At 37.8% G+C, this 25,412-nt stretch overlaps 1 pseudogene across 1 annotated transcript; it reads left to right on the top strand.

Annotated features, from left to right (window-relative positions):
- Positions 1-24,729: 24,729 nt before the first annotated feature.
- Positions 24,730-25,204, top strand: LOC116563394 (annotated as a pseudogene). Its single transcript, XR_004274382.1, has one exon. The product of XR_004274382.1 is annotated as a DNA-directed RNA polymerases I, II, and III subunit RPABC4 pseudogene (transcript).
- Positions 25,205-25,412: the final 208 nt, after the last annotated feature.

The following is a 25,412-nucleotide window of genomic DNA, read 5'->3' on the forward strand; positions in this document are numbered from 1 at the left end:
TCACTCCTACATGGTATAATTTTAGTTTCAAGTTATCTTCCCTCACTTTGGGAAAGGATTTCATATGCTTTGGCATAGGATTTCATTATTTTCTAGTATCTATCGTTCTTGACAATTAATTACTGTATTTCAAATTGCCATTTGTTTCCAAGTTCAAAGTAACTTACCTTTTCTCTCTGGCACATTTAAATTGTTTCCCCCCACCCCCGCATTTTTTTTTTTAAGAGTTCTGTAGTTTCACTATGGTGTATCTAGAGATGGATTTGTTTCTATCTACCTTGCTTGGCATACATCTTTTTCCATTTGAGAAAACTCTCAGTCATTCGCTCCTCAAATACTGCCTTTCCCTTTTCCTTTTTATTTTACATTCTAAATGTCCTAATAGAAAATGTTGTAGTTTTCCATTCTATCTTCTACAACTTCTAAGTCTCTTAACATCTTCATTTTACCCCACTCCTTATCTCTCAATAGTGATTTTCTCAACTTTGTCATCTACTTCACTTCACCAGTCCATTCCTTTCCTATAACTAGACTATTGTTTGACTTATGCAGTGAGGATATATTCTTTTGCTGCTGTTGTTTCGATAGTTTTTTCATTTATAGAACTTCTACTTTTTTCATGTCTGTTTTTTGTTTGTAATTTCAGTTCTTAAGTTATGAATTCTATTGCTTATGCTATCTTTTCAAAATTTTAATTATGCTCTCTTTCATGTTGTCTTGTCATTTGTATTTCCTTGAATGGCCATCTGTTGCATCTTTGGACTATCTCTCATGGTACCAGCTTCCCTTGTGTGCTAAGATTTATTTCTTTGTGTGAATTCATCACATTTGGTGGCATTTATCTTCTGCAAGGGTTAAGCACTTGTCCTGGATTGTAGAGATTGTTTCACAATTTCCTCTGCTATGACTCAGGTGTTCTGGAGAAGATTTTGCTTGCATTTCTGAATCAAGCCATCAGTGAATTCTGTCCCACGTCCTAGTGCTATAGCAGTCTGTGTTCCAGGGCTAAGTTCTACCCAGTCTAAGTTGATCAGGCAGCTCCTGGTATATACAGCAAGCTCTGTTCAGGGTCTAATACTGCATGCAGGATTCATAGCCTGATTTCTCAGCCCTACATCAACTTTCCAAGTACATATCCAGTTTGACTTTCCTGGTAAGCCGTGCAGCCTCAATTCCTTCTGAATGTTATTGGATCCCTCATCATTTCTGCCACCCAGAAACTTGTTTTGAGTTCTGCATTATTATTATATTATTATGTCTAGAATGAAAGGAGGACTTCCTATGTCAGTTCAGATCACTGCCTTGTTACTAAAGTCATCCAAATTGTAATATTAGAGAACACACAAACACAGAGACATCATATAACAGTCATACAAAGTAGAAAGTGAAAAGGAAAGGAGAAACTTTCAAGAACATCTAAAAACAATGAATGTCTGAAGGATATACCACATGAGACTTTCATTTTATAAACAAAGCTCTGTGATCACAACACCAAGGAGAAAAAAAAACTAGATAAAAACATTAGTTCAGGCACAAAGCTATACACTTACTTAAAAAGAAATAAAAACAGGTTTCAACTACTGGAAATCCGGGAAGTCAGTCAAGTTGATCTGGTAACTCTATTTAAGCACAGTATAAAATTTTAGAAGGACACCTACCTGGAAAGCTGAGGCAGGAGAATCACTTCAACCTGGGAGACAGAGGTTGCAGTGAGCTGAGATCACGCCATTGCACTCCAGTCTGGACGACAAAGCGAAACTCCATCTCAAAAGAAAAATTAAAAATTTAGAAGGAATATAAATTTGTGATATTAGAATAACAAAAGACTTGAAAATTAATTTTGCTTCAAAACTGGGATAAAATACCATATATTCTACAACATGGCTATAAATACTAAAGGAATTATATTTCATTTTGCTTTGTGTGTGTCTGTGTTTAGAAATAACATCATAGCATATTCAGAACACTCTCTAAGAAACAATTTGTTCCTTCAGCAAACATTTATTGAATTCCTTTGAGGTGCTCAGCATTGCACACACCCTGGAGGCCCAGAGCACAAGACAAAATCTCTGTCCTGACAAAGCATACAATCTAACAATACAAGATCACCTATGATTAAACCCCAATGTCAGTCCTACTGACAAATTTCTGCCATGAGACTCTCTAAGAAGGAAGCCCAATAGCTATTTTCTTAAAAGACCTAGACTTTGGAAGAAACTCTATGTACCAGAAAATTCCTAAACCCCCATTTTTGAGAATAAAATAAGCATTTTCTTCCAAGGCACAAATTCTTTCAAAAATCCTCATGCCCAGCAGTCTGCGATAGGCCGATATCCATTTCAAAAAGCTTTCTTAATAAAGCTCATAACATCGTAGTAAAATGCTTTCTCAGGTGCAACAAGAACAACAAAGTCCAAATCCTTATTCAAGTAGTCATTTTTAAAGTGGCAGATAGATTATCTGCTGTATGCCTTGCGTTCACTAAGAAGCTGTACTAAGAACACAAGGTACAGTAAAGCAATGCATATCCCCAAAATGGTAATGAAGTGCAGCCAAAATAGAGATAATTATTTTAATTAATGGTAATGATTTTAACGGTTGAACATTTTAACTAATTAATTATGATTGATTGCTTGTTACTAATCAAGGAATATGGTTCAAAGTTGTAATTGAAAAACCAGGAGCAATGGGTTCTGCAGAGAGCATATCACAACCCTACTGAGATCAGGGCATTATTTTTGCCTTGAAAATTGCATTCTGAATTATTCCAGTCCTTTTTCTTTAATATATTCCTTTTGATAGACTAGTAGGACATTGTGGGTTTTTTGATATTTAGGCTTTTTTACCAGAAATAGGAACAAACATGAAATGTGAATATAGTTGGAGAAATATATACATTAGTTTTAAAGATACAGCTTTTGTTTAAAAGATGGGGTCTTGCGCTGTTGTCCAGGCTGGGAGTTCAGTGACACAATCATGGCTTGCTCCAGCCTCAAACTCCTGGGCTCAAGTGATCCTGCAGTCTCAGCCTCCTCAAGTAATCCCTCCACTTCTGCTTCCTGAGATGCTGAGATTACAGGTGAGAACCACAGCACTCAGCCCAGCTATGGCTTTTAATGCCACATTACTCATTTAAATTTTTTCTTGTTCTTCTTCAAGTCTAAACTTTCTTTCTTTAGATAAAGACTTTAGATAGAAGAAACTACTCAATTAGACTGAACAATATAAAACTTTTTAGTTTTTTAAGCATATGGACTAAAAATTTGACTTTCGCAAAATTTATTTTTGGTAATTTGGACACTGGATCAAGCCTTTTAAAAATATCATATAGAGAACGCCCAAGACCAGTAATAAGCTTCTTCTTTCTCTTTATTCTTCTAATGATTTTGTCGAATAGAGTCTATATTAGTCTGTTTTTATGCTGCTATAAAGAACTACCTGAGACTGGGTAATTTACCAAGAAAAGAAGTTTAACTGACAGCTAGTTCCACAAGCTGTACAGGAAGCATGACTGAGAGGCCTCAGGAAACTTGCAACTATGGTGGAATGCAAAGGGGAAGCAAGCACATTTTCACACAGTGGCAAGAGAGAGAGGCAGTGAAGGGGAAAGTGCCACACACTTTTAAGCCACCGGATTTCATGAGAACTCACTCACTATGGTGAGAACAGCAACAGAGATGTCTGTCCCCATGAGCCAATCACCTCCCACCAGTCCCTCCCCCAACATTGAGGATAACAATTCAACATGAGACTTGGGTGGGGACACAGATCCAAACTATCTCAGGAGCAAATCAGTATCTCAACATAACCTGCAATTTATCTTGTGATGTATTAGTAATTCATTACACATCAGTGTTACCTTACTACAGTAAGGTGGTTCTTTTCATCCTTGATAATTTGTTTACCATAATGAAAAAACCATGTTGTCCCACTTCTATGTAGCAGATAGAGAGTCAGGGGAGAGGGAAACAGAAAGAATATCAGAGTGATACTTGGGCACAGTCAGTTTGGAAAATGGGATAATGTCAGTGTAGCTGTGGTATGAAGCAGGAAGATACGAGAACAGCAAGAAATGAGGCTGGAGGGGAAGGTGGAAGCCAAACTGTAAAGTCTCTTGTTTCTCACACTAAATACTGGAGATCACTAAGGAGGCAACAACATAATCAAATGTGATTTAAAGAAGAGCACCTATTGGAAGATTGTTGAGAATGAAGGGAAAAAACATGAAAGAGGCTGGTCTTGCAGTCCAGCTGAGTATTAAAGCCTGGGCTAATGCAATGACCGGGGCCATTTCTAGAATAAGATTGCCTGGAGTTGACTAACAATTCACTATACGTACGTATGCAATTAACAATTAAATGTATGGTGAGTATGAAGCAGGTTCAAACTGGAGGGAGGAGACGGAGCTCACACTTTCAGGTGTGTTAAAATCAAGTTGCCGAGTACACTTTGGTGACCTCTTGTATTCACGTCTTTCTGCCTACCCCACCCAACATACAACCTGTTTTCAGCCATAGTCTCCAGATCATATGTCTACCTTTCAGACCAGACTCCACTCAAAGATACAGTCATATTCTAATTCTAGGGAAAACAAGACTGGGAACAGGATCTGTGCCATGGATTGGTATGGGAGCAAATGCACAGAAGGGGCCAATATTGGACTATGTTTCTATATCTCATCGTCTAATCACTGATTTTTAATCCTTAATTTACACTGCTTTCCCTGACATTATTTTAATCATCATTTTTTAAAATATTGGCTGTGAGTCACTTTTTCAGAATGCTTTCAGAAAGAATGAGTGATCTTCCTTCTTTTCTTCTGATAATTTCAGTGCCTAATTACCTACAGTTGAGTCTGTCTCCCACTGCCCAACCCAGTCTCATAAATGAGTCTAATTCCAGGTTACCAAACTCCTCCCTATTTTCTCCACCCTGCCATGTGGTCGAGATATGACAAATGCCAGCATGCTGAGGCCCTGCAGACTAGGCTGTAAGTCCCTGTAATTCTTCCTCTCTATAGTCAAGATTGGACCCAAGGCCTCTAAGATCACAGAGCCTGCAGCTAAGAGTCAACTGACTTAAATGGCAAGAGATGAGAGCTGTAGAATGTGGAAGTCAGGCAATTCCCCCAAAATGTTTTGATGCTAGTACCATTTACAAATATTTCTTCTTTTTATAATCTTGTGCTGAAACTCTGGAGGCATAGGAAATGTCTTAATTCTCTCACATATTATCAAGATTAAAGTGCATCGTTTGTATTTCAGCCAAGAAGGGTTTGTTTTTTTTTTCCAAAATCAAGGGAAAGGTGGACATAGAGTTGAAAAAATAATGATATTCAGATCCTCAGCTCTTTTTTTTATCTTATTTGCAGATTTTCCACTCAGGAATTTACCCTTGGACATTTTTAATCTCAGGTCAGACTTCCTTCTGCCATTTGGCATTCTCCCAGGCAACCATCTCTTTCCATCAGTCAGTGGAAACATTCGCCAAGCATAATTAGGAAGGTAAATCTGCTGTATAAAATGTCATGGTTTCATTTAGATTTAGCCAGTGTTAAACAATGGATAGTCAGTTAATTTTCCTTTCCTGGAAATTTAAAAACAAATAACAAACTAATCATTTAGACACATCTAAGCTGTGTCTAAGTCAAACCACTGCAGCTTGTTGTACTGATAATAGCACAGTTAAGTTCTTATTTCAGTACTAACAAATGAACTTTGGAATAGGAAGAAAGAAGGAGCACAGATATTGAAGGGCAAAGTAGAAAGGACAGCAACAGGGGCCACTTTATATCACCAAACACTCAGGTAATTTAGAGATTCAGCTGCAAAACAAAACTCACTAGTTATATTGGTTTGCAGAATTGTCAGTCTGTTTTGCCAGAATGATCAACATTAGCAAGCAGCATCCTACTGTTCAGCTGTGGATTTAGGCTGGAGTCATAGAAGAGGATAATATGCTTACGAATAGCACCTCTCAGAGTGTGAAGTGTACCTCTTGGCTGGCAATCTAACCCTGATTCTGGCAGGGCGAAAGGTGAAAAAAAAGGTAGGGAGAAACGAATGAATATTATTTCCTTTTACTTAGAATTTGCCAAAACTAGGACGTGGCATTGAATACTAACAGCTGAAATAGTATACCCATAGTTCCTTTCATGTGTTGGATTAAAATTGATATGGCTTAGCAAAGTAGAAAAATGACCACTGGATGTCCTTTCCATACAGTAAAAGTAAATTACAACATCTCCTTTTCTTCTTGATCACAATCTTTTAAGTATTCCTAATAACTTCTCTCTGCAGAACAGATTTGGATATGAAAGCCTAATCAATGAGTTTTTTTAAGTTCTATGACAATGTCTTCAAGATCACTCTGAAAGCTGAAGATCCTCAGGTAAAGCAAAAATACATATACATATGTATTTATAGTTATACACATGTATAACTAGCCATATTTACTAGCCACAACGAGTTAAGTATTGCACAGCAAATAATCCTGCCAAAATAAAAGCCTTAATTTTCTCAGCCCCAAACTAATTGTAAAAATAATCCATTCACCAATTACAAATGTGCCCAGAGGAAGCTATTATAATGCAACAAATGTGAATCTTATATCCAAAGATGATGTTATTGTTATATTCTGTGACAGAATTTTCTCTTTAGATTATCTCTCCAGCAGTGGTAATAAGTTCACACACAGCTATTCACATACTTTCTTTTTTTGTCATTGATGACTAAAATCCCAATTTGTTAGCTAGTTGTCCAGAATTGGTATCACAGCAAACTGGATCAAAGCTTATAGCTAATAACTAGTAGCAATGCTAATTATTTTACTACTACCAAAATTTGCATAGTGTATAAAGTGAGCTTTTTGAAAAATGTTGTGAAAGCACTAGTCTTTTGTAAAGCCAGTAAAGTACATTATTTACATTATATCACATATGTATACTAAACTGGTTATTGTTCGTGTAAATAATTCCTTATATCAGGGGCATAATTATAGTTATGAAAAGAACCAACAGACTCCTTCTCTAAAGGTTTATTGATATCAAAAAGTCCTAAATTTACTGCTTTAGAGCAAAAACTAGTACAAAACTTAGAAAACAAAATAGGTACCCAGTTGTATGAAATTAAAATATATAAACTATACACAATAAAATAGAGTTAGAGTGAACTATCAGCATCCATTTGGCAAACAATTAACTATGAAATTATATTACCATATTTTTTGAACTCTAGGCTTCAAATAAATTTAGCCTAGGCTTTTTAAGAAGCCAATGCAAATAGTGTCTCTAAATTTTGAATATTGTAAAACTGTCAGACAGACCTTACCATTCCTGATTTTTTTCAAGAGTTAATGCCAATTAAAAATCTATTCAGCACCTGTTCCATGGTTTTAGATAAACAGTCAAATTAGAGATGACAAAGAAGTTTCCCTATCTTGCAATTCCCAGATACAGGGTCACTAGCTTAAGAAGAAATATTTTACTAAAGGAATATACTATATGAGGGCATGGAGTAGGTGATCCTCCTTAGGAGATTTCTTTCAGCTCTGTGACTATATATTTGGATAATACTCATCAGAAGAAAATTTAATACCTTTTTAATTTGACATTGTTATTCCCCTCCTCCCCTACTGATTGGACATGTGCTTTGAAGCAGCGTGATGTAATGGATGAAAACAAGAAGTCTGTCATCAGAAAACACAGACATTTTGATCTGCCATTACAGGTTTAGTTTCCTTATAATCATGAAAGAAATAATAATGATACTTTCCTTACATAGCTCACATGGTGAGTTTCAAATGACACAGAAACAGGAAAGCAATTTACAAAACTTAAAGTCCCGTTAAAGTCTCACATTTATTTAGTTGTTTTTTCTAATTGTCATAAAAATAAGTAGACACTAAATGGGGCCTTATTAAGATTGATAAAATGCATTTTCTTTATGGCTCACCATGATTTAGAAATGTAATCTGTGAAAAAAAATTAATTGGGATTATTTAAAGCTAAGGGACCAAAACAAGATATTTAAAATTAAAAATTTGCTGGGTGAGTTTGTCAGCAGACTGGACCCATCAGAAGACAGGATTAGAATGTTCAAAGAAAAAAATAATTTTAAAAAGTTCACATTAAATCACTAGTAGGAAAAAATAATGAAGTGAAAAAGCATAATAAATATGTAAGACATGATCAACAGTTCTAACATGCATGCAATTGGAGTCCCAAAATAAGAGAAAGGAGAGAATGGAGCAGAAGCAATATTTGGAAAAACAATTTCTGAGACTATTCCAAAAATATCAAAAAGCTCACTGAACCTCAAGCAGAACAAATACAAAAGAACCACACAGGGTCATAGCCTAGTCAAATGCTGAAAATCAAAGACAAAGAGAAAACCCTTAAAAGCAGTCAGAGATAATGTTTCAAAGGAGCCTGCAAAGGAGCATTAGTAAGACTAATGACTGACTGTCAAGAGCTATGAAAGCCGATGACACTAAAATGGTATCTTTAAAATATGGGAAAAAAATTCCATCAAGCTAGAATTTTATGCCACAGCAAAAAAAAAAAAAAAAAAAAAACCTTCAATAAATGAAGGTAATATAAATATTTTAATACAAAATATGAAGATGTACAATTAATTATCAGCAGATTATGTGACAAAATTATACTAAAAGGAGTTTTTTAAGCTAAGAGAAAATAATACTAGATAAAAATACAGAATGACAATAGTATTTCAAAACACAAGAAAGGAGTTTTGTTCTGTAAATTTTGGATGCTTGGAACTTCTGCAGCTATTTGGCAGCTGTTAGAGAGATATTTACTCCTGATAAACAGAGGTCAGTCAAACCAAAAGATAGGAAAGTCCTTAAGGCATCATAGAATGAATGAAGCATATCTGGAACTGCCTATGTAGACTTCTTAAGTTAGAAAATAAATATTATTATTGTTCAAAACAATTTTTAATTTAAGAAACTAGCAACTTTTGCTTCTAGCATTATGGCAAGCTAGATAATCTAAGGGATAATGCTGCAACAGAAATGGCGTATTTTGCATGGGACAAACTCCACTGCATTGCTTTTCTTGAAGAAAAAAAGTGAGGTCTGCAAGGACCACCCTCCCTGCTCTCAAAATAATCAACTGTCAGCATGTAGGTTGGGCACCTAATTTTTCATTTTATTTAATTTTAATGCATTTAAGCTTAAATTTAGCTACATGTGGCTAGTGGCTTCAATTTGGGTCAGTGCTACTCTGGAACTTTGCCATACACAGTGTGGTCTCAGAGTTCAGCAGAATCAGCATTACTTGGGAGCTTATTAAAACCGCAGACGCAGACCAGGCATGGTGGCTCAGGCCTGTAATCCCAGCACTGTGGGAGGCCGAGGTGGGTGGATCGCCTGAGGTCAGGAGTTTCAGACCAGCCTGGCCAACATGGTGAAACTACATCTCTACCAAAAATACAAAAATTAGCCAAGCATAGTGGGCCCACCTGTAGTCCCAGCTACTAGGGAGGCTGAGGCAGACGAATCGCTTGAACCCAGAAAGCAGAGGTTGCAGTGAGCTGAGACTACACCACTGTACTCCAGTCTGGGTGACAGAACAAGAATCAGTCACAAAAAGAAAAACAAAATGCAGTCTTGGACCCCACCCATACCGAATTAAAATTTGCATGTTAATAAGATCCCTGTGATAATTCATTTGAACATTAGCGTTAGTTGGGGTTTTGTTTTGTCTTCCTGTTTTCTTATTCTGAAATAATAACCTTAAACATACAATGTCTTTGTGTCCTGGCTTCCATATATCACACACAAATCTCAATTCCATACCAACCTATGTCACAAGATTGTGCATAAAATTTTTTTAAGCATCAGGCAATTATGAAGTTTAGTTCATAATATAAAATAATCATAATTCGAACTGTAGAATCTTATCTGTGGAAGGACCTATAACAAATAATATTTCATAACTAAGAAAAATCAAGCCTTCAATATAGTTATTTTCTCTGATTTCATACTTCCAGGTATCTCTTCTGGTCAGCTGCCCCCAGGCCCCACCGCTGCCCCCTTCAGCTCACAGACCAACACCATGCTTTTCCCATGTGGGCCTTAATGGGCCCTGTAGGGCCATGTGTCTCTGACTTTGCACATGTTCTCTTTGCATGGCAGAGCCTTCCCTCTTCACCAACTGGCAAACTTCAACTCATCCTTCAACATGCTGCTCATTTTTTGCTCCTGTCCCTAAGTAAAGCAGATGAATCACTGCCTCCTCTAAAGCCCCATGGTAACTGGTGCCCACTTCCCTAGCTGTACATATCACAGTGTTGTAAATGTTTCTTTACTTATCTCCCCCTCTCACTAAACTGTGTGCTCCTTGAAGAAACAGAAACTACATCTAATTCATCTTTGTAGCCCCATGACCAGTACAACATTGGTTTATTGTCACAGTTCAGGAAATGTATTTATATTCATCCTATAACATATAATGTATATACAATGAATATGATGAATGGATGCTTCCCTGAGTTCACGTGGTTTAGCCAGGGCTGGAACTGGAACATGGATTTTCCGATTCCCATCCAGGCCAGTGTTCTTTTTATTACATTTTAGAGCATGTTCTACATGTTCTAGCACAGATCGTGGTCTTGGGACATTTGGAGCAACAACTGTGAAAAAGACAATGCCATCTTCTCCTCAAGTGACACAGGATATATGAGAAACAGAGCAGTGCCATTTCAAAATTCATCTAGTTCATCAGAGGCTCCCTGAGAGATTGTGTGACTCTTGTATACCTGGTGAAATTGAGCAATGAGAATCCAAAAATAAGATCAGTAAAAGAACAGAAGCAGACAGTTTGTACTTAATTTCCGCCCATTTAGACCTGTTGGGCTTGGGAAAGATGGAAGACAGTTCCAGATAGCTGCAGGGAGTGTTTGCAATGAAGAAAGTGAGGATTTCAACTCCTGTTCAGAGTTCTGAAAATGCATTTCAGTGATTCCACTGCTTGAGTGTTCTCTGGGTAAACTGCCCAATTGTAATTAAGATGAGCAGCAAGTCAGTGAGAGTAAGATGAGGGAGAAAAAGAAACACACAAAGACAGAGGGCATGTATGTAGGAGGGAAGGAGAACATAGGGGCAAGGGAAAGGGAGTTTGGATAAACTCACCGACTAAAGATTTTTTAATTAAATTTATGGCAGAACTAATTTAAGATAAGCATATTAGCCGGGGACAGTTGCACACTCCTGCAGTCCTAACTAATTGGGAGGCTGATGGGAGAGGATCACTTGGGCCCAGAAGTTCAAATCCAGCCTGGGCAACATAATGAGACCCCATCTCTAAAACAAAACAAAACAAAACAAAACAAAACAAAACAAAACACAAAATATATGCATATATTAACAAAGCATAGCTATACAAAAGAAAGGGAAGTTCCTTTCTTTTATCCAACATAAGGTATCATCCTCCTTCTCCTCTTGTTTCCTTTTACTTGGGAAAGGACTTTATTTGCAAAGAATAGATAAACACAGTAGGTAACCAAGGAGTTAGATATCACACACTCTAAAATAGTTCTAAGCTCTGTATTAGTTTTCTCATGCTGCTGTAACAAATGACCACAAATTTCATTGCTTAGAATAACACAAATTTATTAGGATATCTGTAGACAAGAAGCCCAACATAAGTCTCACTGGGCTAAAATCAAGGTGCAGCCATGCTGTGCTTCTCTGTGAAGGCTCTAGGGAAGAATTCATTTCTGTTCCTGCAGATCAGTAGCTAAATTCAGTTCCTTGAAGTTGTGGGACTGAGGTCCCTGTTTTCTTGCTGGTTGTCAGTTGAGATCAATTCCCAGGTTCTAAAGGTCACCCACATTCCTTGGCTCATGGTCCCTTTCCTCTGTCTTCAGAACCACACCCCTCTCTCACTTCAACTTTCTCCTGCCTGTTCATCAGTTGTGTCTGTCTTCCTTCTGCCTTCCTCTTCCACAGTTAAAGATGCCTGTATTTACACTAGGCCTTCCCAGACAATCCAGAATAATCTCCTTATTTTAAGATCCATAACCTTAAACCCATCTCCCAAGTTCCTATGGACATGTAAGGTAACGTCTGCACAGGTCCCAGAGGTTGGGGGCCATTATTCTACTGACCACACCCTTCTTTTACTGGATAAAGGAATCCAAGAGGTCACTAGACCGTGCCTGGAAAGATATCAGCCATGAAACAAAGATTAGACAAGACTAGGAGGGGATCTAACAATAACTGGGCATTCACTCATATCCATTAACAAAGGCTTATCAAATACACACTGTGATCAAAAAGGCCTGTGATGGTTACTAAAATAAAACATGGCCATGTCCTGTTCCCTACCCCCACCCCCATCCAGAAGCACACAGTGAGGTGGCAGGCAGGACAGCCAACCAACCTCAATGCCACATGGCAAGGACAATGTATGTGAGGGTACACATGCGGGCAGGGAGGAGAGAGGGCCCAGACAGAGGACAATCAGAGAGGCTTCCAGAAGGAAGCATGGCCTTAATAATGGAGGATAATACACATGAAAGCTGTGAGAGGTCTGCTGTGATGAAGTCTGGGACATGTTGGGGAGATGAGAAGGAAAGGAAGGCGGGAGAGACAGGTCAGCAGTATTGCATATGTGCCCCATAGTAAGGAGTTTGGATGGTACCCCAGAGGCAATGAGAATTCACTAAAAGATTTCTAAAAGATTTTAAGCAGATATGTAATCAGATTGTTTTTCTAAGATCACTCATGAAGCAGATAGGAAAGAACTATAAAAGTAAGCTTGAAAATAATTTTCAGCCCATTTATTCAGGAGTGAAAGAAATCTATACAGTTAAGTATAAAATTAAGCCATAGGCGCTGGTATTAAAGGCTATAAATACAACTTCCTCCTTCTGTCCCCATTTGTGATTTCTTTGTGGCAATTGTATAGGGACAATCTAAAGGTATGTTTTTTTTCTCAAGTAAGCTGTTATGGGAATGTTCCAAGGGGATACGAAAATTGACATGCAGGTTTCAAACTCCTCCACTACCCAAGAACGCACGATCTCCTTTTTCCCCCATAATAGTTCTTGCTTTCTTCCATCCACTACCTTCCCCTCCCTCAAGCCCACTTACCTTCCTCTGTAGATAAATTCATGGGAAATTACATCACATTTTAAATCCAGCAACAGAGATTTATATTTAAAGAATTTCTATATTTTCATAACATGTTTTCTGAATATAAAAGTAATACATTTCCTAGTCAAAATTTTGGAAAACTATAAAGAAGTTCTGATGGAAATTCTTTAATCTTTTTTTAAGAGAAGGAATATTTCTAAAAGTGTGAATACAGTATAATTTTTATTTCTCAATTATATTCTAATAAAGAACACATATGACAGTACTCTGTATTAGTCTGTTCTTGCATTGCTATAAAGATATACCTGAAACTGGGTAGCTTTTATGGAAAATAGATTTAATTGGCTCATGGTTCTACAGGCTATATAGGAAGGATAGTTCTGGCATCTGCTCAGTGTCTAGAGAGGCCTCAGGAAGCTTACAATATTGGCAGAAGGGGAAGCGGGTACAGGTAGGGCAAACAGCAAAAGCAGGAATGAGATCTGGTTTTAAATAATCAGGTCTTGCAAGAACTCATTATTATGAAGATAGCACCAAGCCATGAGGGATCCATGCCCATGATCCAAATACCTCCCACCAGGCCCCACTTCCAGCACTGGGGATTACAATTCAACATGAGATTTGGACAGGGACAAATATCCAAACTATATCATTCTCTAATGGCATTTTTTTTGTTATATTGGGTTTTTGTTTTACTTAACATATTAGGAGAATTATTTTGTCCTTAAATATTAAAATACTATTTTAATGACTAGACAGTTGTTTTCATGACTACATACATATTATAATGACTACCACAATTCATTTAACTATAATTTATCGATCTCCTATTATTGATTTTTTTCTTGTTTTTTTTTGTTTGTTTTTTTAGTACTCTAATTAATACTATAATCAATATTTTTTAAGCATCTTTGATTTTCTGGAATTTTCCAACTCCTTCTGAATTTTTTTTTTTTTTTGCTTTCGCCTGAATCTAGAATTTAACTGAAAACTAAGAAACCTTAGTAAATATACCTGTGGCAAACTGATACTCTCCTCTCAAGGAAAAAAAAGAAAAAATAACATGGAAATACTGTCATGATTTCTTTGAGTGAAAGGAAGATCAGGACACAGGCAATGGCAGAGATCTGTAAGGAGAGAACATTCTAGAACCAGGAACTCAAAACACAGTATAAAAAAAATAAAATTTCAGGACCCTCCAAGTTTATTATGCCAAGGGGGAAGTTAAAACTTGAAGACTGAGTCATGCAGCACGTTTGCAAATTCTGCTTCTTGGATTATGGCTTAACTTTCTTTCTTTTTTTTCTTCTGTAAGCTTAACTCTCTTCTTTATAGCTTATAGATCTCTTCTTCATAACTTAGCTCTCTTCCTTATTTTGCTCTGCAAATGACTGGGAGAAACTACAGACCAGACCTCCCACATCCAATCACCGATCTTTGTTATAGATTAACTGCCTCCTGCAGTGTCCTGTCCCTAACTCAGACCAGATGGTGCCCGCAACTCCATGACTGCTACAAATTCAGTGTGCAATGTTTTATATACATATATATATATATATATATATATATCTTTCCAGAAAGAAAAAGATCACCTCCACTAATCAGGTGGTTGTAACTGTGCATTAAGCTTTACATAGAAAGATGTTGAAATTCTGTTAAGCTTCCCTAAACATCATCTATATGAATGATCCCAAACTTCTGCACTTTGGATCACTGTCTTTCATTCTTTAGATGCTGTGCTTCTCTGGTGGCTTGTCCTCAAACTTTGTGCTTGAATAAACTCTCTTCAAACTAAATCCTGACCCTTTTGATTGTTTTAGGTCGACAACAAAGAAGCATACAAATATTGATTAAACACCTATCATGGAACAACCACTATACTCCAGGGATACAGCTATAGTAAGGTAGACACAGCCTCACCCTTCCAGAGTTCAGCGTCTAACCAGGTAGAAGTACTTACAGACATGACATGGAAGAATGATGCTAGAACAGAAGCAGAAATTGAACCTATAAATAATGTTATAGGGACACATGATTTTTGAGCCTCCTTGTCTACTATTAATTCCTCATCCTTCACAAATATTAATCAAAGATACTCCCACATTTATACTAGTTTCTTTCATTAGGTCCTAGATCCTTATGCATCAGAGAACATTTTGCCTTCATTAGCACTGTAATATCTTGTCTTGAATTTTGAAAAATGGCTCCTTTCTGTGATAGAAGGTCATTCAGCATCTATTAGCCATACCCTGGTGGCATTTTTATATCTCACTTTGCAGGATCAGTGTTCCAGGTGTCTACCCCCAGTCAGCATCTTCCAGGCAGCCATGATATTATTTGTCTTTTTAAAGGTTCATAAATCCATATATCTTAACATACAACATACCACTAATTAACTGGATGATCTGCTTACCTTTTAACACTTAAATGCAATTCTTTCTTTCCCTATTGGCACAAACTTAGGCACTTTTTAATTTAAAAGCCTCCATCTGAAAGAATATTTGCAAATCAACAAGGAAGGACAAGTGGTGAAGTGGGGAGGGAGTGCGTAAACTTTTTCTGAAGAATGCGCTAAACTCTTTCACTATTTAATAGGTAAGAATGAATACTGCTGTTTAACTAGATCCAGTCTCTGAAATATCTAATTAAAACTGATGTGCTTATTTAGTTTCCAATTCATCACAGGTGGGCCCACATTAATGTGAAAATGAGAGTAAATTACCAGCATTTGGCAATCTCACTGAATGTCATTCACATTATTAACTCAAACCTCAAAATGCATTTTAAAATGTGGTTCACAGGTAAGGCACCATCTCTCCACACAAACAAAAATCTTCCCTGGTAAGTTTATGGAATTTTATTTTTATGTAGAAGGTTCCCAGTGACACAAGTCCACCAACTCAAAATACCTCGCCTGTGATCCAACAGGGGTGTCGCAGGGAAGATGGTGGGAGCAATGCCCGCTTCCTTCCCAGGCATTAGTGTCTCCTGGGAGTGACTGTTTAGTTTGGCCCAACTCTCTTCTACCTTGTCAAGTGGAACTTCATTAAAAATTCAGTTCATTTAACTTTATGGAGAGATTCTTTACAAGTAGTCCTCACAGAGGACTGGAAAAGGATAGCAGTTTTAATTCCACCCGACCAATAGCCTCCCTACAGCACATGAGCTCTGAACCCTTAATCCTTTCTTTTTTCACACCTACAAAATGGAGAGTCATCTTCCATCTAATTTGTCTTTGAAAGACTCTTTCCCATAGCGTGCTGAAATGTATTCTGAAAATGCATAGATGAGAAGAACCTTCCACACTGGCTTCATTCAGTCCACACAGCATACACAGTAACTCGTCAGCATCTCAAATGGTTTTTTCCCCACTTTTTCTAAAGCTTTCAAATCCACATGGAAGATTATTTATTTCACTTTTAAAGCACCCAATGTTAGAGGCTAATTTATAAACTGAATAAATTATTCCAGGGGCATGGAAAGAAAGCCAAAAAAATTCCCACTTTAAACACATACATTCATCTCTCCTCCCCTGCTTTTAATACCCAAAATCTTACATGAAAACTTATTCTTTCAATTTAAGGTTTTGAACTCTTCAGATTGAAACATCAGATTTTTTGGCAAAGACTATAAACGACCAATAAACAGATGATATGGTACTTAATTTCACAAGGAGTCTAGGAAATCAGATTAAAGCAATATAAAGGTACCCATGTTGCTCCACCAACTTGAGAAAAGTTTACAAAACAGTAACACGCTGTGCTGGTGAGAAAGCAGACAGTCCCCTTCTGGTGCAGTGGTGGCAGGAGTGTGAATTGCTATGAACTTTTCATTAAAACAAGCAAATTTTATAATGTGTACTTTACCACATTTAAAATTGTAAACTAGTAATAATCTGGAAGTAGGTATTATAATTAAATATATCTAAACCTGTTGGCCCATCCTCACTTTTGAATCTATCCAGTAGAAATCAATATACTAGTACCTAAGGATATAAGTAAAAAAATAATTGCAGCATTGTTTGCGATGGGGTGGGCAGGGAAATAGCTATATACATTAAGTTTGATCTATACTATAAAATATTATGCAGGGTGTTTTTTTTTTAACTGAATTATCTATTCTTTACCAACCTGGAGAAATGTCTATAATGCATAGCTAAGTGAGAAAAGCACGTTGTAGAGTATTATAAATAAGAGGTAGTATACAGTGGTTCAGAGCATGGGTAGATTGGTAATACATGTTTTCAGCAGTTTGACCTTAGATAAGATTCTTAATCTCTCCAACACTCAGTCTTCTCATCTATAAGATGGGTGTTAAAATGGAAATGATACCATCTCACACGGTCTGGGTAAATATTAACTAGAAAAGGATTTAAATGCCTGCCACAGAGCAGGCATTTAATTAGTGCTAATTCCCTTCTCCCTCACCCCCAAAACTGAATCAGTTTTGGAGCCATTCTTGCAGGAGAGAAAACTAGGGAATCACCAATAGCTGGCTCAGTAGAAATGAGCTCTGTCTTGAGGTTAGAAGGATGTGAGGTCATGTCGGGAGCAGTGGCTCATGCCTGTAATCCCAGCAGTTTGGGAGGCCATGGCGGGTGGATCACTTGAAGCCAGAAGTTCAAGACCAGCCTAGCCAACATGGCAAAATTCCATCTCTACAAAAACTAAAAATTAGCCGGGCATGGTGGAATGTGCCTGTAACACCAGCTACTTGGTAGCTGTGGGCACAAGAATCACTTGAACCCAGAAGGTAGAGGTTACAGTAAGCCAAGATCACGCCACTGTAGTCCAACCCTGGGTGACAAGGCAAGACTTTCTCAAAAAAAAAAAGAAGAAGAAGGATACAAGTTCAAATCCCTGTTGGGATACTTGATGACCCTGGATAAATATGCAACTGTTTATAGCCCCTTTCCCTTACCTCATTGGGGTTTTCGTAAAGACTAAATCAGATGCATGCATGTGCACTAAGTTTTGTGTGTTCATGTGGCTACATGTACATTGCTAAAGGTAATATTTAAAATGTTAACACCCGGTATTGCATGGATATCAAACAAATGGAATGAACCCTGGTTCCTGGCGTAATAGGTGCTCAAACAACATTCCAATGTCTTTCCTTCTTTCATTTAATAAACAATTGTTTTTGAGTATTTGATATGAGCTCGAAACTACGTTTTCCTTGATAAGAAAGGATAATTCTGACACTCAGACTGGTAAAAGGCAAATATACATATTTATAATTATATATATTTATATATATAATTGATTCTACTACCTTTGCATATATATATATGCATAGAACCAATTTTCCAATTATATATATATATGTGTGTGTGTGTATATACATTTTTAATATGTGTGTGTGTGTGTGTGTGTTTGCAAAGGTAGTAGAACCGATTTCCACTACTTTGCAATCATTTCTAAGGTCAGCCCTGCACAGCCAACAGTAAACAGAAAAATCAAAACAAAATAGAAACCAAAAGTTCTAAATAGCAGTGTTGTTTTAGCTGTGCAGTTCCTGTGATAAGGTGCCAAAGCAAACCAAACAGGAAAAATCCAGAGAGAGTGAGAAAGTATATGCTGAAGTTCACAATCAAAGGCTCGACAGGGTCACTCCAGGCTTGACCCAGCTGTCTGCAGTAGGAGTGGCACACCAGGCTGCAGGCAAGGAGAGGCCCATCATGCATCAGAGTGAGCACACTGTAAGGCCAGGTCCCTGTATCTCTTCTCTTCTCTGTGCCTCTCTGTCCTCATCCACAAGTGAGGACACTGAGGGCCACATCCTTCATAAGGGCCTTTCTCTCCACACACAGAGCTTATGTGAGCTCCACCCAATCTGTCTCAGGGTTCTTTAGAGAGTACATTTTAAATGGGTGAGGACTAGAAACAAATCATTTAGCTTGAGGTTGCAAGGAAGCTAGAATTTGGAGTCAGACAAACCAGGTAGGAACCATTTTCAAAATGTTGAAAACATTTCCCTCTGAAAAACTGAATGTGCTTCAGCCAGGAAAAAGCATCTTCATTCCGCAAGGCATAATAGGGCTCCTCAACCAAGTCAACAATTAGGGAATCTGTGGAAGTCTAATGTATCAGGAATTAAATTTAATTGCCGGAAAAGAGGAACACTCTGTCCCAAAATACATATATACACATATTGTTTCACTAAATTGGTTGTTATTTTTCTCATGTGCTGAGAAATCTAGGGCAGGTGTAATAAACGCAAGCTCTTCTTTTTTTTTTTTTTTTTTTAGAGGGAGGGTTTCTCTTGTTACCCAGGTTGGAGTGCAATGGCGCGATCTTGGCTCACCGCAACCTCTTCCTCCTGGGTTCAGGCAATCCTCCTGCCTCAGCCTCCTGAGTAGCTGAGATTACAGGCATGTGCCACCATGCCCAGCTAATGTTTTGTATTTTTAGTAGAGACGGGGTTTCACCATGTTGACCAGGATGGTCTCGATCTCTTGACCTCGTGATCCACCCGCCTCGGCCTCCCAAAGTGCTGGGATTACAGGCGTGAGCCACCGCGCCCGGCCTTCTTATCCTTCACTCAGCCACTCTTGGCATGAGTGTGTCACCTCATGGTCACAAGATAGCTGCTAGAACTCCAGTCATCACACCTATATTCTGCTGGAAAAAGAAGAAGCAAGGTGACCACTTATTCAGTTTGCCTGGGACTGTCTGGATTTTAGGAATGAAAGACTCATATCTGTAAAACCACAGGCAAACCTGGACAGTTGGTCACCCCAAAGGGAAGGCAAAAGCCAGAAAAGAAATTGCCAATTGGGGTTTTCCCACTGTTTTAAGGATCTTATGCAGAAGTTCTATCCAAACAACTTCTGTTCATGTCTCATTAGTCAGAACTTATTTACAGGGTGCCCATTTGCAAATTAGGCTGGCAAATGCACATGACCACTGAGGCAAATTGTGTGTCCACCAGAAAAAGAGGAGAATGGATAAACAGGCAGTCTCTTTCACACTCTGTAAGAGTGGAACCACACAGTCCATAGAACCTCACATTCCTTAACCCTGAAAACTCTACTCTGAGCCTCTGTCCAAGAGCATTCTTACTGTGTTGTGAGTTCCAGCCACCCACAGAGGCAATGATGACTCAAGAATTTAGCAAATCAGAGCACTAAGTCATTTACAAGATCTGGGATGGGCTGTTGCAGGCTGTAACTGGCTGGAGGCTCCCTGTCCATTCTGTTCTCTGAGTCCTAAGTAGAACGGCCCGGTGAGGGGGTAGGGACTGGTTTCCAATGACACTCCTCCAGAGACTGCACATCTCTGCCTTGTATCTAAGCTCCAGCAAGCAGAAGAAGGAAGAAAGATGCACACTACTACCAGCACTGACAGGGCCCTGATTAGGGATTAGGCTTTCTCCAATCCCATCTCCACCCAACCACAGTGTCATTTTGAAGAATCATTTGCAGCAAATGAAGGGAAAGGAGCTATAAGGGCAAGAAATTGGTAGAAAATAATAGGAAAGAAGTGCTAATATTTGATGAGGGTAATAACCTTTCTAAACTAGTGTCCTACTGCATTAGATTTTCCATGAAATTATTTAAAACAGCAGGGAATCAAACATCCCCACATTATTAACCTCCAGTGTGTGCTTACTGAAGAAAGTCCAAAGGATATTTATACGTCTCACACAGAGGTTGAGCCTTAATGTCCAGACCGAGGCAATGAAGCTATGGAATTCTGCCTGTATTGTCTTCTGTTGATAACAAGAACCACAGCTGTATTTCTTGCCTGGTGAACTTGCAAAACAGCTCTTCCTCCTATTGCGATAAGCACAATGTCAGTCATCACCATCTAGATTTTGGTAGCACTCTCCTTAAAAGGTCAGGGCTTCTTTGCAGCTGGTTCTCTTTTCAGGGAGTCTTGGTTATGAAAAACACAAAAAAGTTGATATACCAAATAGTGTATTTTTTTGAGATTCTTTCCTAGGAGAAAACACACCGTGTAAAATCTTCACCACCATAGACTGATATTGTTATAATAAATGTTACATCACATACACTCACGAGAACGTCGGCCATAGCTCATCACATTACTAGGAGTAAATCTGTCATAACCTGAGTCACTGTAGAAGCACTCCAGTCAAACATGTTGAATTACAGCTAGATTTTAGCATTAATTATAATAATTATATCATAACCATCATTTCATCATAAAAATTAGTTTCACTATGACATTTTGTTCTTTGTTCCAAGAATTGAAAAATTCCAAACTGCAAAGGTGTTTAAAAATAATGTTTGATCAAGGTTAAAAAATGTAAGTTTTTATAGATTTATGGGTTTTTCAAACAGCATTCAAATAAATGATAATTAATATACAGAAAAGCTTGCTAAAACTGATTGGATTCCATACTCCTTATAAGTTAGAAGGATTTACTTTTTACATTTTTTGAAGAGCTATGCATGTGAATTACAAAGCTATAAATATACTGGAGGACCCTGGTGGTATCATATTGAAGAGCTGTTTGCGAAGAACACGTCTCTTCAGTACCCTGAGGAAGGCACAGAATATTGAAATGTTGACTAAATATTCAAATCGTTCCAAGAATGGATAACCATGAAAACAAAAGGGAACTATGAATTACGGCCCTGAGTTTGTGGCTTGGTCTGAGTAAGCTCTGTCAAAAGCCGTTTCCAGTGTCCCTTGCCTTTTCCCTTCTCTTCTCCTTTCTCCCCTTCTTTCAATTCTAGAGCTGAGCAAGGTAGGCACCAGCAGCAAGTGAGTAGGAAAGAGGCTAAGGTGGCCAAGCACCAGGTGCTGGAACCCAGCAGGGTGAGGAGGGTCAGAAACCAGAGATGAGTGGAATTTTACAGCTGCTCAGGAAAGAGAAATTGGAGTAATAGAAGAGCTTGAGCAAGGCAAAAAAGGAGGAGCAAGTGAAGCTTCTTTAAGGAAAAGCAAGGAATCCTAGTCCACAGCAGAATAGAATCCCCAGAGTAGCACTGTAACAGATAGAAATAGAAAGGCAGAAATTAGATGACACTATAAATTTCCATCTCCGATGTTTGTAATTTTGTTCAGAGACTACCATCAAAGTTGAATGTTAAGATAAAGCATTCCATAAGTGTCCACTGAATTAATAATTGGCAATAATTTTGAGAATAGATTAGGAAGGGGAGAGAGTGAAATTTGAGGAAGGGCAATTTGAGGTACAGTATGGTGTCTATAATTCATAGTCATTGATCTATGGACTCAAATATGAATTATGGAACAGAGTTTCTATAAAAAGCCAGTACAAACCACACGAACTCTTACTGAAATATATGAACAATTTGGAGCCCAAAGCAGGTTGATTTTTAAACTACACAATGATGCATATTGTAAGTGGAGGTGAAGGGTACCTGCCAGGTGCTGTTGAAATATATAGGAGAACAGAACAGGTGCAGCGGCTGGAGCAAGAAAGCCAAGCAGTCTCTATGCTATGGGTTAAAGAGAAGTTAAAAGAGATCACCACCTCTAGTCCTGGGAGGCAACCTGATAGATGGCTGGGCAACAGATCGCAGTGATAACAGCACACACATGGGAAGAAAGAACACCATAGTAAGCTGGAGCAGTCTGTAGAAAAAGACAGATGCCTTCCTAGAGACAAGATGTGTAGTTGATGAACATCCTGAGACACTCTATGGGAGCCTTCTGAGCTGAGAGACTCTCGATTTAACTACATCTGAGAAGTCATCACAGCATTGATATTCTGTTCATTATTTGTTCTGGCTTCATCCATTACTTTTATACCCAGCTATTGATAACTTTTCAAAGTTGTTAACATAATAGAATTTGTGCAACCACCATCACAGTCATCAAAATGTGGAAGCACTCCATCCCCACACAGCTCTCATTCATGCTACTCCTTTATGGTCACACTCCCCTCCCTCATTCCAGACCACCCTTAACCTCCAGCAATCCCTAATCTGTTCCCCTATTTAGACTTTTTGTCATTTTGGAAATGAGTAACTGGGGAGAACTCTCTAATGAAGAAAATAGCTATAAAGAGCACTATTGAGACAACTGACAAAATCTGGATATGGACTATGGATTAGATATTAGCACTGCATCAGTGAGAAGTCTCCTATTTTTGATCATTTAATTGTGATTATGTCAGGAAAAGTTCTTGCTTTCAGAAAATACACACTGAAATCTTAGGGAATAAGGAGGCACTTTACCTCTTAGTTTCAAATAATTGTGAATACAGAGGAAGAAAGAGGGAGAGAGAGCACACGTGCACAGGGAAATGAGGCAAAATGTAAACAATTCACAAATCTGGGTAAATGTATACAACAGTTTTGAGATTTACCCTTAAAACTTTTCTGTAAGTTTGAATTATTTAAAATAAAGTTTCAAGGAAAAGTACAATCAGAATGACAACCTGCTTTGCATATTTTATTTAAAGAGTCATGAAAGGTTGAAAAGAATACTAGATATATGTACAGTATAGAGGATCCCCATGTATCATGGATCTAAACAAGTAAAATGGTTTCTCTTTCTCGCCCTCCACTCTTTTGAGGTAACACTATCAAGAAAAAAATTCTAGCAAAGAGATTTTTAAAGTGATGTTAAGGATACAAGATTGGTATAGACTCAGCCAACTCTATCTTTAATAACATCCTAACAGGGCCAAGTGGCAGAGGCTTAGGAGTATGGTCTCCGAGGCGTGAGGCCTGATTTTGAATCCTGGTTCTGCCACTTACTAGCTGTGTGACCTTAGGCAAGTTGATTCACCTCTCTGTGGATCTATAAATAAAGATAGAATAAAAATAGTACCTACCTCTAGGGGTATCTTGTGTTTTAAAAGTGTTTATATCTAACATGCTTAGAAGAGTGCCTAGCATACATTGAGTGTTATATAGGAGCTTGCTGTTATTGAATGGGGAAATTAAAAGAAATTCTCTGGGCAGATACAAAACTGCATGCTGCCTTTTTGTAGGCATTTTTCTCTTCATACTCTCTTTCACATTTGTATCAGATTCCATTTTCCTTAAGAGTATTTTTATTTTCCTGCTCTTTGGCAAAATGTTTCTTAATCTTCAGCAGTAATATATCAATATGGAGTGACAGTTTGACAATATGGTTCTCACTTTTCATAGTATAAATTCAAAGACAAATTGTGAACAAGTCAAGTGAAACTTGTAATTCACAGCTGTGAGGTCACACTAGTGAATTATAAGTTTTTCATTATGTCAGAACTGTGAATTACAAAGACTTTTTTTCTATACTTCCTGTCAAATAATTTATTAGATAACCCTCTATCACAGGATTTTGCAGCATGACAGAACCAGAAAATACAGGGACTGAACTGTGGCATTTCCAGATAGAACAATAAGAACTTCGACATATAAGAATAATGTTAAAAAGAAAGCGTGATGAGTTTCCATTGTACTCCTGCTAAGTTTAGAGTCATTCCTAATGAGCAGTTTGTTTTCTCTAAATTAGAGCCATTGCCATTAAAGCTTGACCGAGGTCATCTTTTTGTTATCCCCTTCTTACTGTCGTCATCAACTATCATTTCTTACAAGTCACTAAGGGTATAATTCTATAATGTTTAAAAAATTAGGGAAATGCAGAATGAGAAGTTTTCCCATGCTGCGGGCTGACAATGAACACCCACAAGGACGTTATACCTCCAACGCAGCAACCAATGATATATATCTGTGGAGAATGTCACCCAGAAAATGAAATAAAATCTAGGGATCCAAGCAGATGCCGAGAATGTGGATACAGAATAATGTACAAGAAAAGGACTAAAAGATTGGTCATTTTTGATGCTTGATGAAACCTAGGAATTCAGAGGAATGTCTTCACTTATACTTGAATTTGCTCTCTCAATGTTTCTGATTGTTGTATAACTTTTGATTTTTCATACAGTCGTTCCCCTTTATCTTTGGGGGATACATTCCAAGGCCCCCAGTGGACTTCTGAAACCTCAGATAGTACCAAACATTTATACACTGTTTTTTTCTATATATACATACTTATGATAAAGTGTAACGTATAAATTAAGCATAGCAAGAGATTAATGATAATAAAATAGAACAATTATAACATACTGTAATAAAAGTTATGTGAATGTGGTTGGTGTCTCTTGCTCTCAAAATATGTTCTTGTAAAGTATTCACCTATTTTACAATGTGGTTGACTACAGGTGATTGAAACCACAGAAAGGGAAACTTTGGATGAGGGGGCACTACTGTACTTAGAGATACAACTATAGCCGGGTGCAGTGGCTCACACCTATAATACCAGCACTTTGGGAGGCGAGGTGGGCGGATCACGAGATCA

This window comes from Sapajus apella, unplaced genomic scaffold (assembly GCF_009761245.1).
Source record: "Sapajus apella isolate SASKATOON/1434 unplaced genomic scaffold, GSC_monkey_1.0 scaffold35, whole genome shotgun sequence".
Taxonomy (NCBI): Eukaryota; Metazoa; Chordata; class Mammalia; order Primates; family Cebidae; genus Sapajus; species Sapajus apella.